At 42.2% G+C, this 19,029-nt stretch overlaps 1 long non-coding RNA gene across 1 annotated transcript; it reads left to right on the plus strand.

Moving 5' to 3' along the window:
* Positions 1–14,064: 14,064 nt before the first annotated feature.
* LOC124146338 lies at positions 14,065–16,205 on the plus strand. The gene is made up of 2 exons (XR_006862660.2): positions 14,065–14,253; positions 14,644–16,205. It is a non-coding gene; the product is annotated as an uncharacterized LOC124146338 (long non-coding RNA).
* Positions 16,206–19,029: the final 2,824 nt, after the last annotated feature.

A 19,029-nucleotide genomic window follows, 5' to 3' on the forward strand; every position in this document is an offset into this window, starting at 1 on the left:
CTGTATTTCTTTACTGGAGAATTGACTTTCATTTTGTGTGAGTTCATTGGAGTATGAACCTTCATAGAGCGAGGGCAAAACTGTATGCACGTCGGAACTTGCAACGACCTTCATACAATGTTTGGCCTTCAATCTCAGAAGGTTCTTACGTCAATGAACTCATACAAAGTAAAAATAAATTCTTAAAAATTGTTACATTACATTTTTTAACCTCAAAGGACGTGAACCTTGATCAGTACTCAATTATATTTAGTACCTGTGACTTCATGTTACCACTGACAGCTATACAACAACCAGCTGTATCGCGGAAACAAATACTTCCTCAAAACGAGAGGTGACATCAGTTTATGTATGTTTAACATGCTCAACAGGAACAACTTTTGTAGTGTCTGTACAACAAATGTACTCAAATAATATCCTCAGACGAAAAAGGTCTGTTAAGAATGACATCAGTAAGACAGTCTCAATGACAGCGTAATACATTTACATCAAGTTCAAGACGTCAAAATGGCCGACACGATAAACGTGACGGGTGTTTTTAATGCACCCGGGGCTATACCAAATGTCAGTTATCACTGATCAGTTGGCCAATCATTAAAAGGTGATTGTAAAGATGTGTTACTGTAGACGTTATTGTAGCGTAGACACGGATCGAGTCGATACTACGATAGTTTGGATGTACGTTTCTTGGTTTTGTTCTCTAGGTTGGGTTGTAGCGAGGATATCCTTGAACGGACATGCAATCAAACTCTCTGACTTATCCCAGTGTATGCTAGTACGCTAAGATTAAAGGGTCTAAATGATCAGAAAGAACACTTCTGTATGTATTCGTGCTGGGGAATTTCCAGGAATGTGGAAGTAGTCCGTCATTTCAAGAACACGGTCTCGTGAAAAACGTATGAACGTCAAATTGTGTCGTCCATATTCAAAGGCGCCGCGATTCGCTGTGCAACATTACGTCCCTTGGGTACGCCAGAAACCTATGATTGTGGGTTCGAATCCCGGTTCGCCCCGATTATATTTCTATCTTTGTCAGCACCATACTCGTGCTCGTTGGTTTCACCGAAGTGGTAAACGTGCATCACTTCGGGCTTCCCTCCCACATTAAGCTGACACGCCGTGATATAACTGGAATACTGTTAAAAACGGCATTAAACCCAACTCACTCACCCACTCACAGCATTTTAAGCAGAACTATTTAAAACATGTCTCCTTTTTGGTGTGAGTATATAGACTGGGGAATAAAAATATATACCTGAAGAAAACTGTACAAACCCAAATTCTATTCCACATTTTGATTCGTAGATCCGTAAAAAAGAAATAACAAGGCCGACGAGTCAGCAATGAGTTCTTAAATCTGTTTGTGTTGATCGACTGAAAAAGGCGACAGCACAATAATCTCTTAAATCAACGAATCACTTCAGTTTTATCCCATTTCGAAGTTGCAGCTGAAATACATACCCGACATTCTGTTCAATGTGGCGTGAACATCCACTCATTAGCTGTTTGTGTTGCAGGTACGAGATCGCTCTGCAGGAAGTTGATCCAAGCATCTGTCTGTCTTACTGGGACAGCTCACTCGACAATGAACTGGAAGACCCTCGCCAGTCCCACGTATTCAGCCCGGACTTCCTTGGTGGAGGTGCTGATACTGGTAACGGTGGCGTTGTGAGTGATGGACCCTTTGCTGGATGGGAAACCCCCAATGATGGCCCTCTGATCAGAAATATTGGAGGAGATGGAGAGTTGTTTACTATAGAGTCGATTGAAGCTGTTCTGTCCCGTGAGAGGACCCAGGACATTATTCCACCTAACTCCGTTCCTGAGAATGACCTCGAGTTCCATCATGGCGGTGTCCACGTCTATATAGGAGGACTGATGATGCAACTAGAAACATCTTCGTTTGATCCTGTTTTCTTCCTTCACCATACTTTCGTTGACTACGTATGGGAACTCTTTAGGACGAAACAGCGAGCTCTCCGTATCGATCCACAGTTAGACTACCCTGAGGATTATGGCTCTGATTTCCATGCCAATAATGCATCAATGGGTTTCAATCTTGGCTTGACAGCAGAGCAGGGATACAGTGATGATTTGACGGCAACGTATGAGTACGAACCTTCCCCCGACTGTTCTGAGTCACGACCATCTTGCGGATCTAGATATCTTCGCTGTAACACCGTGAGGGGTAGATGCTATCCTATTAATCCATCCACTGCACCCCCTGAGCCTCCTACTGCTATGCCAGGGTGTCGCCCGGGCCAACCAGGCTGTCCTACAAGGCCACCCACAAGGCCACCCACAAGGCCACCCACAAGGCCACCCACAAGGCCACCTACAAGGCCACCTACAAGGCCACCTAACTGTCGGCCTGGAATGCCAGGGTGCCCAACAAGTCCACCAATGCCTGTGCCAACCCCACCCAAACAGCCCTGCAAGCAAGAAGCTCTCCCTATTCAGAACAACTTTTGTATTGACGGTTCTTGTGATACAAATGGCTGGGTATATGTACCAGTTAAGGTTGTCTCTATGCGACCTCCTGGCCTGACGAAATACGACTCGTACCCGGTCTCTAATGGAAAAGTCAGTAAAACAAATGACATCTACCAGCCATCTGCATATGCTGAAACTAACCGTTATATAAGCAGCGTTCGAGGTGTTCCCAAAACATACGAAAGGTGCGACGACGGCAAAGGGTTTGGTCAAGTGTATGTCCAAGCAAGTGGACTCAGTTACAGCGGGATTTACAAGGAATCTGCTATGACTGACCAGCGTCTGGCCACATCCCTCGCCATTGCTTACGTTGCAGTAAAGGACCCTAAGAACGGCCCAGTCAAAGCTTTATTCAGAGCATTTGACTCATGCGGAAGAATCTGTCACACTGCTTGTAAGAAACCGGGAACGATCGAATATGAGCCTTGTTCGGGAGTCCTTAATATCAAAGATGTTGCAGGCAAACCAAAGCAATACAGCAAAACCTATGGACAAGCTGCTCTTAATACGTGGGGTTATGTACAGAATCAAGACTGTCCCAGCTTCCTCGTTGACGACATTGTCCTCACCTTCTACTGTGACTACAGGGAACGACTGCCATGGTCAGATGCCAAATCTGCTCAGATAAAACCGAACCCAAAGAAGGTGGTAGCGGTGAACACAGTCCCTGCACCAGAACCAGCGCCACCTGTTCTGCTGAATGGTATGTATTTTCTGATGTCTAATTTCTTTACTGATTTAATTAAATGTTTTACAGTCTGCAATATTGCAGCTATATCACGATGGTCTATAAATAATATAATGGCCAGGAAAACCAAACGCACACACTGTAACCATGTATCAGCTTTCTTCAAACATGGGATACCAGGTACCTCATCTCTCCTGGCATCCCCTCAGTGTTGTAATGAAATGAAGATACCAGACATTTCGTTTAGTATTTTATTGTACACCAGCAAAATCGGTCGAATGTTGAGATAACACATATTATTCAATACACTTTGAATAACAATCCACTTATACATATGGTTCTGATAATTTAATAACTTTGTTTACAGAATGCAAAGTTTCTGACGACTGTATTCTGGACATTCCATGCGTGTCTGGCAAGAAGAAGTGCAGTACTTATGGGGAGTCTCACAAATGCAGAGGATCTTGCAACAAGTATGCTGTGTGCAACTATGGTCAGTTCTGGGTGAGATCATGTCCGATGGACTGGTCCTACCACCCACAGTGGCAAACATGCACATCAAGAAAACTATGTATGAACCCTTCTCCACTGACACAAAATTCTCCCAGACAAATACAGAGGACCTGGAACGTGAACCCCAGACGGAACTCATACCTTCAAAACCTCGGACGAATGGTCTTTGGTTCAAGGAGGCTTGGAGGAAGCATGTTTGGATAAATTCTACCTTGATCTATATCTGGATACTCTCGTCTTTCCTGTGTACCAGCAACTTAAAACGTTTAACGTATTTACTTTTTTTTCTTTTTTCAACTTCCCTTGACTGGGTTGAAACATTCCAAGTTTAAACTGTCGTTTTTTACAAAGTAGTTATAGAGTACCTTCAAAGGAGATACAATGCAACACTATTCTCGCAGTAACCATACACGTGCTTGGGTATTTGACACAGTGTTTCACCGTAAGACCATGATGCACAAACAATTGTCCGTTAAAGCCTCACGATAAAGTCCTAGAAATCCAATTTTACCACAGCTTGGGCTTTTGCGCCCGGTGGAATCTGTTTCGGCTGATAATCGAGACTGATTGTTATCTGGAATTGACGTTGTATATTATTAACGTTATCCATTACTGTGGATACAGGTTTTATGTGTATATATCAAAATGATACTTTTGTACAATCTGAAAGTGGGAAAAACTCATAATAAAATAGTTTTTACTCCTTTTGTTGTACTTTCTTATTGATGTGTATTACTACCAATTGTCCTTGCTAGAAATATCAGGTAGCTTTATATATATTTTTTTCTGGATCAAAGACATTTTTTTTCTAATTGCGCTGGAAGATATTTAGTTCACCATTTACTCCTATGTGGAGATAAGCATTGGGCTGTGACGGTCTCTTTTCACAGAATATCAACTGGGAGAGTAAATTTGAGGACCCAATCCTCCCCGGAATATTAAAGTATGGATTATACACGCGAAATGAATAACATAACTGTCAGATATAGTTTTGTGAAGGAGACACTATAAGACAATTACGTTCATCATATCTCATTTTAAAAGCTTGATAATATTGGTGCTATATATTTGTTAAACAGCTACACCCTAAACCCATGGAATGATTAACATTGGGAACCGCACGTCAGGATCAGATTGCAGGCTAACCTTCAAACTAATTATTCAACAACTAATGAAGATCCAGGTTAAAATTCGTCTTCAGAAACCCATGATTGTCGTGAAGGCGACTGACGGTATGGGGTGGTCAGGCTCGCTGACTTGGTTGATGAATGTCTTCGTATCCCAATGGCGTAGGTCGATGCTCAAGATGTCAGTCACTGGATTGTCTGGTCGATTATTTACAGACCGCCGTCATATAGCTGGAATATTGCAGCGTTAAACAACTAACACATACAAAATCATTATTCACAATCTTCCTCATTCACAAAAAATCAGTATTTACGTGTTAATACCCAAGCACCTGTATGGAAATATACAAAAACATAACAGGTGGAGTGACACAAGGGGACGTCTTGTTTATTGCTTTTATCGTTTTTCACATTAAGAGCAAAGATCATGACAAGAGCATTGCGTGCCCTGTGCACGGTTAAACGACATGATTTAAAAATGCATGTCGGAGTATCCAATCGCTCACTACTTGTTTGATATAATTAATTTTAAAGGCTAATATTAACAGGTCACTCTTCAAATTGCATGGTGTCCAGTTCGTGCTATCATTTTACACCTAGTTAAAACAATGTTCACCTTTCTTTGTAACAAATATGTGCAATTTTACGTTGACAGATCGCTCACTTTAATAAATAACGAGAGACTTGAACGAAACCTCAGCTATATTCCGGCTTGTCACCTTGTTTTGAATATACATGTATGACATTATGGCGATTCCAGGTGTTCGCAGAAAGGTGACTGGTGTGACCATTCACGAACACATACAAAGGGAACCTGGTTGTTCACCTGACAAGCCACGGGAACACATAGCACTGCCAATTTACTGTTGTGATTCTTTTGTATATGTATTTTGATCGAGGAGAGTCTAGGAATCGTATCAACATTCAGTAGATCCTGGTCGGTCACCTTTGAAAAAAGGGGTCCATTCTTAGTCCAAAATATGAAGGTATCGAAAAGAAGAAACCGATTCATGAACTCATCTGATAACTCTATGGAAAATTATTTATGAATAACACATACCATTTATCATATGACATACATCGCCTTGTGAGAGATCTTTTGACCATAACATATCAACTTCTTGCTAATCCTATGTTTCCTCCAATTCAATTTTAGTAACAAAAGAAAGGTCGATCTGAGGAGGGGGGTAACATTTTGACTTATATTTTTTTTTTTACTTTAGCAATTCCTTTAAGAGATTAATATGAAAACAAAAAACTTAATTACTTCCCTTCACACAACACAGTAACCTGCTAGTTTTCTCGCACATGTCTGAAAACTTCTTCTTATTTATTGGTGTAAAGCATATGTTTATAAATATAACAATGACCAAGTGAAAATAGCATTAATAACATTCTCAGCAGAAATTGTTTCTGGTACTCAGCGATCAGAACTCTAGATATTAAAGATTCCATCACAGACTTTATTTACGAAAATCGCGAAAGAAAAGGTGTTTCCGATTGAAAAGGTATTTTTTACGCCTAGGTAGGTATTAATTCATTAGCTATTATATGTGGTGTTTATACTGTCTTAAAGGTGATGCAGCTTTCTCCCTTCAAGTCAGTAACACTATCTTAAAGGGAGAAAGCTGCACATGCCGTGAAAACAAAATAGTTTGAATGATGATGTATATGCTGTAGCCTGTACACTTTCTTTTCGTTGGAATGTACACAAATAATAATAATATTACTGGGAAAAGACATTACGTAATGCGAACGTTATCCATGAACAAAATAGGTTTTAACTGAACTGAATGGGTACACCTGATACATTAATAAGTTGTAAGCATGAAGCCCGCCGTAATGGAATGACATAACACACCAGAATATAATATTAACAGCTTGCCTTATTTAATTATTATTCAATACATGATAATGATTTTTTAAACCTAAACCGAGAAACATTATGAAGTATCAAACACATGCTGTGGTACATTGCATCGCCACAGTACATATTCCTTTCTTTATTAGGGGGCACGGGTGGCCCAGTCGTCTAAGGCGCCGCGATTCGCTGTGCAGAGTTGCGTCCCTTTGGTACGCCAGAAACCTATGATTGTGGGTTCGAATTCCGGTTCTCCCCAATTATGTTTCTAGGTTTGTCAGCACCATACCGGTGCTCGTGGGTTTCACTGAAGTGGTAAACGTCTGAGACCTGCATCACTTCGGGCTTTCCTCCCACATTAAGCTGACACGCCACGATATAACTTGAATAATGTTAAAAACGGCGTCAAACCCAATTCACTCCTTTATTAATTCACAAATTGTCAACATAAATTCATTGTCTGCCTGTAGATACATAAACATGGACTTGTCTTGACGTGATATAGCATACATCTAAATGCATATATACATCAAAGCAAACTTCAGGAATAATATTAACATTTGATGAATATTCATTGATACTCTGTAACATAAAGTACATATGTCTCTTACGACAATGGCTTGAATTTATCAGACACGCTGACAATTATGCTAATACAATAAAGACGATACCTTGGGTAAAAGAAAAATTCATTCTAAAATGATGTTTCCTTATCGGTTGTCGCCAGAGGAACCAAACATCCCACCTGTCTCCCGGGTCGCATCACTTCAGACAACCTTTACCACTTTGTGATAAACCAGGTATCACGTGACCATATCCTGCCTACTGGAGGCGTCAAGAGGCCTATGCATCATCATCTATGCGACGGCAAGCAGACCTTCCAGGCACGTTTTGTACTTGCTCTCCTGTATCTGATTGGTGGGACGCCTTTTTTTCCTGTCCAGTTTCACTGGTATAAGAGGGAAGGGCGAGGAGAGAATAGACTGAAGTGCAACCCTTCTCAACTGTTTAGTTCCATGACCCATCAGAACCGTAAGGTGAGCAACGTTCGAAGATAACTACCAATGATACAGAGGGAAGTGGGGCTATTTCTCGATCGTTTTGGATTATTTATTGCTCTGATGTATTATTGCTGACTGTCACTCCTTTCTTTCCACTTTCAGGAGTCTGATCTGTTCCAAATGCAGCTGCATCATTCCATCTCACCATGGAGTCTCATATTTATTATGATCTTGATGATCAACCTGCCCAACTCTAACGCCGTCATCGAGAAAGACGATCTCCCACCAGAACTTCTGAAATGCTACCAAAACTATGCCCGTGTTAGTTTGCGGGATGTTGTTGGGCAGACACTGGCTTGGTTCTGTGAGGCACCGGCGGTCAGGGCCCTTAGAAGTGGTGACCACCCGGTGCCCAAAGCCCCGTCCTCCGTCCGCTATGTCAGTGGGCTCGTGGACAAGGTGATCGCAAACAGAGGGGGGCGAGTGAAACGTCAGGCAGCTCAACGGCCCCAACAGCCCCAACGGCCTCCATGGCCCCAACAGCCCCAACGACCCCAACAGCCTCCATGGCCCCAACAGCCCCAACGACCCCTACAGCCCCAACAGCCCCAACGACCCCTACAGCCCCAACGGCCCCAACAGCCCCAACGACCCCAACAGCCCCAACGGCCCCAACAGCCCCAACAGCCTCAACGGCCCCAACAGCCCCAACAGCCCCAACGACCCCAACAGCCCCAACAGCCGCAACAACCCCAACAGAAATGTCGCAGGAAGGAGTACAGAATGCTGAGTGACATTGAGAGGAATGCGTACCACAGGGCCATAATAGCACTCAAGGAAGACACAGTAAGTAGATTTAATTTCTTGTGCTTTGCATCTCCTGGTCTTGGATATACAAGGAATTGTTTAAATGTAAGTGTTAATATACCTAACCTGTAATGACGGGTGATATGTGCGATTGAATTTTAGTATTACATTGAAGGGAAATGCCTCGTTCAGACTCTTGCTTCTTAGCTTATTAAGTTCCATGTACATGAACGTTACACTTATAATTCGCTTTTCTGTGACCACCACAAATGTAAAAAGGGATGTAAGGCACTTTATTGTGTAGCAAATTAAAGGCAACAAACCTCGCCTGAATGCTGGTATCTGTGGGGATCATCTCTATTTGCAGACTGTTGATCCCAACAAGTACGATGCCCTTGCTGCCCTCCACACTGGCCTAGCTACCAGCATTGCCCATGGTGGACCAAACTTCCTGGGCTGGCACCGTGTTTACCTTCTCATGTAAGTTCTGTCTCCATATCTACTTGTGCGTGTGCCTCGTCACCATTACGTGTCCTCATTGCAACCATGTCCACATCCACATCCGCATTATTGCTAAAAGACAGATTTTTAAGATCCAATTTTATCCTTTCTTAAGCATTACAACATCGCGGTAAACATTCTCAGATGCAGAATTGATTCGAAGAGAATGATATAAATTTAAGAAAAATAACAAATATTGTTTGAAATTGTTTGAATTTGAAGCGTTTCCTACAACACGAATATGTTACATATTCAATAAAAAAAATAGATAACTCTACTCAAATTGTTTGTTTTATTCCGAAGTTGTGAAAGCTTAGGACAAGATCCGTTGGTTGTGGGATCGAATCCTGGATTGTTATCCTGGTAAACTGGGATCTTGTTCCTGTATGCTTCATGAGAAATAAGATGGACATATATTGTAGTTCAACATAGTTGTTTACTGCAGAGCGTCGACACAAGCTGCAGCCATAACAGGCTTTATGGTTTGCGGAGGTCTTATTGCGTGAAAATATCAGGATGAATTTCACGAGGCCCCTCTATGACTCTCAATCAACCTTGTGGCGGTACGACCACCTGTTTACCCCACAACACTGCTCCATCCTGATCACTAAGCTCACTTTTCCTTGCACACTAATGTCATCTGGCAAGTTGTCGAGAAATCCTGACTGGTCCAGCTTCCTGACACCAGATAGGTTGGGTTCTTTCCTGACCATGTTCTGATCTCTGAAACATTCAAGGGAAATGCTTCCATACTTTCAAACAACAAAATGGTGTCTCCTGGAAGAGGTGTGACTGAAACTGTCTGGTCTGGGGTCAGTTTGCTTAAACAATTTGCATTTGCAAGTTTTGAGCCTGGCCGGCACAACATCAATGCGCATCACTGAAGTTGTGCTGATGCGATGGAGGGATGGTCTTCTGCGAAAATCAAGAGGTATTTTTCGGATCACTCTAACACTTCCGACCAAACAGATACTGATGGAACTTTTTCGTTCAAATATATTCCTTATCCAACTGTGAATATAGTTCTTTTCAGCTGTAGGATAGCGATCTAGAAGTGTTCTCTATCCCATCTTAAATGGCATCGGATAGCACTGCACCTACTCTGTTGGGCAAGGCATTAGACGCCAGGTTCAGCCGTCATTTGGGGTTAAAGTGAACCAGTAACTTACAAGATGACATGTGTAACTTGACCTTCTGTAACGCTTCCTGTTCTTTCCTTGTCCATTCCCTTGCTGTATCTTGCCTGAGAAGGCAATGCAATGTGCCAACGTCACGAATAACTTGAGCTCCGTCACATTTTTCGGTGCTGGTGCAGACACCATTATTTATATTTTGTCATCAAGGGGATTAATCCTTCAGCATCTATTCTGTGTCCAAGATACTCTTCTGACGAACTCTGTATAGTTAGTAGTCTTGAATCTGAGCCCGACTGCACTCAATCAGTCCAGCCTTGAGATTTTTGTGAAGCTCTCCTTAATCTACCCCTGTTATGAGAATGTAGTCTATGTAGACACATACATATGAAATGTCAAGATGCATTCTATAGTACGCTGGAATATCGCTGAGGCCGTGGATATACTAAACGGGGACTGACGGTACTGGAACAATCCTGGATGTGTGTTTATTGTTGTCAGCCTCCTAGTTTCCTCATCAAGAACAAGTTGCTGACATGCATCACTCGAGCTTGGTGAAGGTCATTACACCAGACAACGATACGAACATGTCTTGTATCCTTGGAGTTTGGTTGATGTCAGGTTTTGGCCCCTGATTGACGATGAGTTTATTGTCCCAACATATCCGTATTGACGAGTCTGACTTTACTACCAGTACAATGGGAACAGTCCAGTCTGACTGTTTAACTCGCTCAAATACTCAAGCCTTTTCAGACCTGTCAAGTTCATTTTTAACCTTCTCTTTCAATGCATAGGCAACATTGTGTTGCTTATATAATATTGGCATACACGACATAGAGAAAATAAAAAACCTGGCATTTAACGTGCTTAAATTGTTTTTATTTGTCGTTTACATGATATACGGCTCTGGCCGTCACATGATAGGTCACATGACCGCGAAACTGACTTTCATAAGCGTATGAATGACGCAATTTGACGTTGATTGTCTTCTTGAAATGACTTAAACACTGACAGACTACTTCCACATTCCCGAACAGGTATATACAAAAGTGTTGTTTCCGATCATTTAAACCTTTTAATCTTGAACCCAGCGTTTTGGTAAACGTTTTGGTCTGAGAAACGTCAGAGAGTCTGACTGCATGATCGTTTACGAATATCCTCTGTTTATTAACACGGTTTGACGTCTTGCACTTGGCATTAATGAATTAGGACGCGCTGCCATTGTGTCTCACTTATTGAGGTAGTCCGTAACAGACCTGTAGAGCCGCGATTCGCTGTGCAGAGTTGCGTCCCTTGGGCACGCCAGAAACCTATGATTATGGGTTCGAATCCCGGTTCGCCCCGATTATGTTTCTAGGTTTGTCGGCACCATACCCGTGGGTTTCACCGAAGCTGTTAACGTCTGAGACCTGCATCACTTCCCCCCTCGGCCTTTCCTCCCACATTAAGCTGACACGCCGCGATATAACTGGAATACTGTTAAATGCGGCGTTAAACCCAACACACTCACTCACTCACTCACTCAAACGAAATATGACGGACTTATATTGTGGTTCCACATGGCTGCAGAGCGTCGATATAAGCTGCCTTAACAGTCGTCTAAAAACGTTACCCAACATGCATTGTGTTGGGGTCTAAGGAACCATTATCTTTCAATGATGATGTACATACGACGTTGCAACAGTTATCCTTGGATAAAATGTGTGTGCTTCCTCACCACAACCCATACCTCCCCAACCCACACACTTTGCGATGGCAGCTATAACAGATCTGGAATTCTGTGTGAAGCGGTTTAAACAAAACCTCTTTACTCACTGTTTGTGTTGCAGGTATGAGATCGCTCTGCAGGAAGTTGATCCAAGCATCTGTCTACCTTACTGGGACAGCTCACTCGAGAATGAACTTGAGAATCCTCGTCAGTCCCACGTCTTCAGCCCGGACTTTCTGGGAGGTGGAATTGATACTGGTAATGGTGGAATTGTGAGTGATGGACCCTTTGCTGGATGGCAAACCCCCAATGATGGCCCTCTGATCAGAAATATTGGAGGAGATGGAGAGCTGTTTACCACACAGTCGATTGAAGCTGTTCTGTCCCGTAATAGGACCCAGGACATCATTCCACCTAACTCCGTTCCTGAGAATGACCTCGAGTTCCATCATGGCGGTGTCCATGTCTATATAGGAGGCCAGATGATGCAACTAGAAACAGCTGCGTATGATCCTGCTTTCTTCCTTCACCATGCCTTTGTTGACTACATATGGGAACTCTTTAGAATGAACCAGCGAGCTCTCCGTATCGATCCACAGTTAGACTACCCTGAGAATTTTGGCTCTGATTTCCATGCCAATAATGCATCAATGGGTTTCAATCTTGGCTTGACAGCAGAGCAGGGATACAGTGATGACTTGACGGCAACGTATGAGTACGAACCTTCCCCCGACTGTTCTGAGTCACGACCATCTTGCGGATCTAGATATCTTCGCTGTAACATCCAGAGGGAAAGATGCTATCCTATTAATCCATCCACTGCACCCCCTGAGCCTCCTACTGCTATGCCAGGGTGTCGCCCGGGCCAACCAGGCTGTCCAACAACACCGACACGGCCACCCACAAGACCACCCACACGGCCACCTACACGGCCAGCCACAAGGCCACCTACAAGGCCATCTAACTGTCAGCCTTGGCAACCAGGATGCCCAACAAGTCCACCAGAGCCAACTACTGTGTCAATGCCTGTGCCAACCCAACAAACACAATCCTGCAAGCAAGATATACTCCCCATTCAGAACAACTTTTGTATTGATGGTACTTGTGATACTAATAGTTGGGTATATGTACCAGTTAAGGTTGTTTCTATGCGACCTCCAGGACTCAAGAAATATGACTCATACCCAATCTCTAATGGAAAAGTCAGTAAAACAAGTGACATCTACCAGCCATCGGCATATGCTGAAACTAACCGTTATATAAACACTATGCGGGGTGTTCCAAAAACATACGACAGGTGCGACGATGGCAAAGGGTTTGGTCAAGTGTATGTCCAAGCAAGTGGACTCAGTTACAGCGGGATGTACAAGGAGTCTGCTATCACTGACCAGCGTCTGGCTACTTCACTGGCCATTGCTTACGTTGCAGTAAAGGACCCTAAGAACGGCCCAGTCAAAGCTTTATTCAGAGCATTTGACTCATGCGGAAGAATCTGTGACACTGCTTGTAAGGATCCAGTGACAGGCAGATATGATCTTTGTTCGGGAGTCCTTAATATCACAGATGTTGCAGGCAAACCAAAGCAATACAGCAAAACCTATGGACAAGCTGCTCTTAATACGTGGGGTTATGTACAGAATCAAGACTGTCCCAGCTTCCTCAGTGAGGACATCGTCCTCACCTTCTACTGTAACTACAGGGACAACCTGCCATGGACAAATGCTAAGTCTGCTCATATCCAGCCAAACCCAAACCCAAACCCTAACCCTAACCCTAACACTAACACTCACCCTAACCCTAACCCTAACCCTAACCCTAACCCTAACCCTCACCCTAACCCTAACCCTAACACTTACCTTAACCCTAACCCTAACCCTAACACTAACACTAACACTGACACTAACACTAACACTAACACTAACACTCACCCTAACCCTAACCTTAACCCTCACCCTAACCCTAACCCTAACCCTAACCTTAACCCTCACCCTAACCCTAACCCTAACACTTACCTTAACCCTAACCCTAACCCTAACACTAACACTAACACTGACACTAACACTAACACTAACACTCACCCTAACCCTAACCTTAACCCTCACCCTAACCCTAACCCTAACACTAACCTTAACCCTCACCCTAACCCTAACCTTAACCCTCACCCTAACCCTAACCCTAACACTTACCTTAACCCTCACCCTAACCCTAACCCTAACCCTAACACTAACCTTAACCCTCACCCTAACCCTAACCTTAACCCTCACCCTAACCCTAACCCTAACACTTACCTTAACCCTCACCCTAACCCTAACCCTAACCCTAACACTAACCTTAACCCTCACCCTAACCCTAACCCTAACCCCGTGGAAGCAGTGAACACAGCCCCTGTATTAAAGCCAGATCCTCCAATTATGCTGCATGGTAAGCATTGTTCTTTTCCTCCATATTTAGTTTCTTAGGATTTCTAATTTTTTAGCTACCCTTCCAGTCAGCAATATTGCAGAAGTATCACGGAGGCCTTTAAAACATTGAATGTGAGACATGCGACCACTGATTGACTGCCTGGGGCGTGATGTCAGACATTGTAACCAGCAGGTCGTCATTCATTAGTTCACACCACAAGCATGGCTTACTTGGAACCTATTCTGTCTTGGATTCCTCACGGGGTTGTCATATCAGATTGTAAATTAATTATTTCAAGTTATAATTTGGGTCAAATTGTGAAGAAAGGGGCATCTTTAACAACACAATTCATCGCCATTCAGTTATACTCAGGGACTTTGTTTCATCAATTAATGGCTTTGTTTTCAGAATGCAAGGTTTCTCATGACTGCATCCTAGACGTTCAATGCATGTCTGGCAAGAAGCAGTGCAGTTATTATGGCGAATCTCACAAATGCAGAGGATCCTGCAACAAATATGCCGTTTGCAACTATGGTCAGTTCTGGGTCAGATCATGTCCATTCGACTGGTCCTACCACCCAGAGTTGCATACATGCACATCAGGAAAACGATGTATGAACGCTCCTCAAACTAAATCCATCGCCCAACGCCAAACACGGCCGACATGGAACGCGACCCAAAGACAGAACCCATACCTTCAAAACTACAGACAAATAGGTTTTGGTTCCGGAAAATTTTGAGATACTTTTGGATAAATGTTATTTAGATCTACGTCTAGATATTCTCTTCTTTCTTATGTAGGAGCAACTTATTTACTCATATTGTTTTTCTCTTTCTTTTCATGTTAATTTGCCTCGGTTTGAAAAAGATTCGGAAGTAAATCGTTGTTTGTTTCTAACGTTGCTTTTACTTTTGCGTTGATTCGTATAATATTAGATCATATAGAGTTCCCTTGAAGGAGAACCATACACGTGCTTGGGCATTCGTCACAGTATTTTACCAAAAGACAACGTTGCACACACAACTGTGCGTTAAACACTGACGATTAAGTCCTAGAAATCCAGTTTACCACAACCTGGTTGATTTACGTTATCCGTTACTATAGATATTGTTTTTTAATTGTATATACCATTATGATAACTATGTACAAACTAAAAGAGGATAAAACTCATAATAAAATCGTTTTTTGTTGTAGTGTATAACTTTTTAATTTCTGCCAATTGTGTTGTGGTATATTGTAGCTCACAACATTTTGTTTTTCTCGATCGGGATAAAATGACTTTGTTCCTAATGGCACCAGGGACAGGAGGACAATTAAAGGTTTCTAATATTCAGAGATTTTATTCTGATTTTACTTTGATTGGGAGACGAGCATTGGGAACTATGGTTCTCTGTTCCCGGAATAACAACTTGTAGACAAAATTTGGATATTGTGGACCAATTCAACCCTGGAACACCGACAGATGGGCTGGCATGGAGTACACCCAATTTAATTAAATATCTCAGAAATATCAAGAGTTTTCCATTATTTGACAAATAGATATTTTTGTAAATAACAAATTTACTTTCAACATATCTCATTTTTTTAGCCAGGTTCTATTAAGGTACACTTCCGCCATTTAAATATTGAACGAGTACCTGGTGTCATCCCTGATTTGCAGTGAGATATTCAAATAATTTTCACCGCTATTTTTCCTTTTACGCCGAGTGAAATCTGTTTTATAAAATATCCAAATTGATTATTCTCTGGGATTGACGTCATATTTACTTGAAAAGGGTAGATTTAAAAACGATATTACATGGCAGTAGTTTAGTCAGCAGATCTACAAACATGACTATTCTTAAATCAGTTCCCGATATCATTGTCAAAAGCAAAAGATTCGAGTAACTTAATTTTATGTATGTAGTAATGGAAAGCTGCTTGCTTCAATGTATCGGCTTTGTGTATTTCATTTGTGCATTTAGTATGTTTATGTTTAGCACTATCTTATATATAACCATCTGTTGTAAAGTTATTACCTGGAGAAGTATTTACATAAGAAAGTGTTGCTTGTTTACTGATCCAGATTTCTTTTGAAATAAAAATATGTTCAAACCAAAAGGGTAGATGTTTCTGCAGGTAGACTAACGTCCCTGAGTGTCATCATAAACTCAGTCACATCTCTCAATTATGCTCAGTCAGCTACAGAAGAAATGTTTGGGCCGAGACATTAATACTGACCCCCACTGTTGCAAAACGAAAATGTTTCTTTTAACGTATTTTCTTTACTTATAAGCAGCAGAATATCTGCACTTATACACAGCAGAAGTAACTCTAAATTAACATATCTTTTTTAGTGTCAAAGAAATCAGTAGATGCCGTATCGCGTGGCTGAATTACTAGTCCATAACGTCATTGTCTGATTTGTTTGCATGCCACCATCGTATGCCAGGATTACTGCTGTGCCGTGTCAGGCAACAAACCCACGCTCTTTGGGCAACTTATGTGACGGGTGCTTACATTTTCGGAGAACACCTGGTGTCGTCACTCATTTTCAGTGATCCACTGGTCTATTTTTCACAACTAATTTGCCTTTTACGCCAAATTGAACCTGTTTCGGTGAATAATCGAGACTGGTTATTCTCTGGTGTGAGTGTGACCTGGTTCTTAAACATGTATAACATGTGAAAATACCGTCGTCTGATATACGACGAAATCAAGTTGCGAGCGCATGTTCGAATATTCAGAAATGATGTCATGCTAGAACAATATTTTATCGTGAAATAAACAACATTTCGTTCCTCGCTGTTCTTTGCAATAAATCCGGCAGGTATTTTATATTGTCAGTTAAATGTAACTGTAGAAAGGCGATCTAAAGAATCAAGACCCAAACTGACACTGAAAACGTTCACTGACTAAAAAAACATGAACATTTGTCCACCTAAGCGTACGCGTGGTAATTGATAAGACAATGGGGGATAGGAGGAGGAGGGGGGAGGGGGGGAGAAGTTGGATCTCACGAAGTGGTGAACCACAATAACAAAGATAACTTGTATGTATGGATACATGTGAGTGGAAGCACACAATCTAATTTACGCCGCTTTAAGCAATATTCCAGCTATATAACGGCGGGGGACATCAGAAACGGAGTGCCCTTGTCGGGAATCGAACCCAGGTCTTCGACCTGAAAAACGAACGCTTTAACTACTGGCCTTCCCGACCGCCCCAAATCGCCATTAATATTGTATGCAGTACTATTTGGATCTTCTACAATTGCACATACCGAATTGTCATTCGCGGAGAGCCGAATATTGCTATCAATGCCATCAACGATATCATTAATATATACAAGAAATAGCAGTGGCCAGAAAACGTACCCCTGCGGGACTCCAGCTGTTACAGATTTCAAGTTAGACTTTATTATTTACTCGATTGTTTACCGTCCGCCATCATATAGATGGAATATTGCCGAGAGCGGCGTTCAACAAACAAAACAAAAAATCCATGATAACCGGCATACATGAAATGTGATTTTTGGAATCACTATTCAAAATGGCGGACACTTCACTTCGGCGTTCGTTTTGGCGTTTTTTCCAAAACATTTTGAACGATTCTCGGCGACATTTCAGAATAATCATTGGTGATTTGATGAAAAACAGATACCCATGACCACTAATATGCTATTTTTGAAATTCAATTCTTCGAGTAAATATCCGATATTTAGATTTCTAAACATACAGTAACAACGTTGTGATTGGTGATTTAGTCATGAGTAAAAACTGGCGAGATTTACGACGTACTAAATTTTCAGGTCACTTTCTGAAATGACAGCGGATGAGATCACAGAAGAGGGAATTTCCCACAGAATCCAAAACTGTTGAGTGTATTAGGGTGCGTGATGTATTTTGAATTTTATTCGACTTCAACGCGAGTGTTGATGAGGAGGGACGTATATGTCCCTTGTTACGTGTCCCAAATTGAATCAATTACTTGTAAGCAAGCAATCTGTACGTAAAAGAATTTACTTCAACGTGATGGTTCAGGGCACACAAGAGCAAAACCTTTATACCTATACCATAATGAACTTATCCATGCAATGCCCTTGTCAACAAATAAGGAATAATTTTAGACTTGAAGTAGATTTGTAGTTTATTTAATATATAAAAATAAGGATATTTATTAAGCGGATGTAAAAGTATCTACACAGAATATGCGTGAACACATTCAAATGAAATTAGTCACCGTGATCGACAAAAGCATTGCCGTCACTGTCAGCATTAATTCAGTTCAGTCATTGCACATGTGTAGCGTCATGGTCAGTATCTGGTAACACCACCTCTTACAGTCACTGCTCGACACCTCCTTGGCACAGATTGCACAAGTCGTCGGATTTTTTCATGGGGAATTCTTCGCCATTCCTCCTGTAAGGCGTTGGTGAGTTGTGCCAGTGTGTGGGGACGCTGGTGACGTTGACGGACGCGTCGATCAAGTTCGTCCCACAAATGTTCAATCGGGTTGAGATAAGGCGATTTGGACAGCCATGGAAGGACATCGATGTTCTTATTAACAAGGAAATTAACTGTTGCACGTGCTGTGTGGGGCCGAGCGTTGTCACGTTTGAACAGCTCCCTCTGGCGGTCCAAAGTTGGGAAGAGGTGAGGGCGCCGAATTTGATCTATGTATCGTTTTGCTATAAGATTGCCCTGGACAACCACTAGCTGTGATCTACCCGTGTAGGATATGGCTCCCCACACCATGACACTCCCTCCACCAAATCGGTCCGCCTGTCGAACGCAGTTCGGCGCAAAACGTTC

Source organism: Haliotis rufescens, unplaced genomic scaffold, assembly GCF_023055435.1.
Source record: "Haliotis rufescens isolate VD_foot unplaced genomic scaffold, xgHalRufe1.0.p SCAF_17, whole genome shotgun sequence".
NCBI classification, from domain to species: Eukaryota; Metazoa; Mollusca; class Gastropoda; order Lepetellida; family Haliotidae; genus Haliotis; species Haliotis rufescens.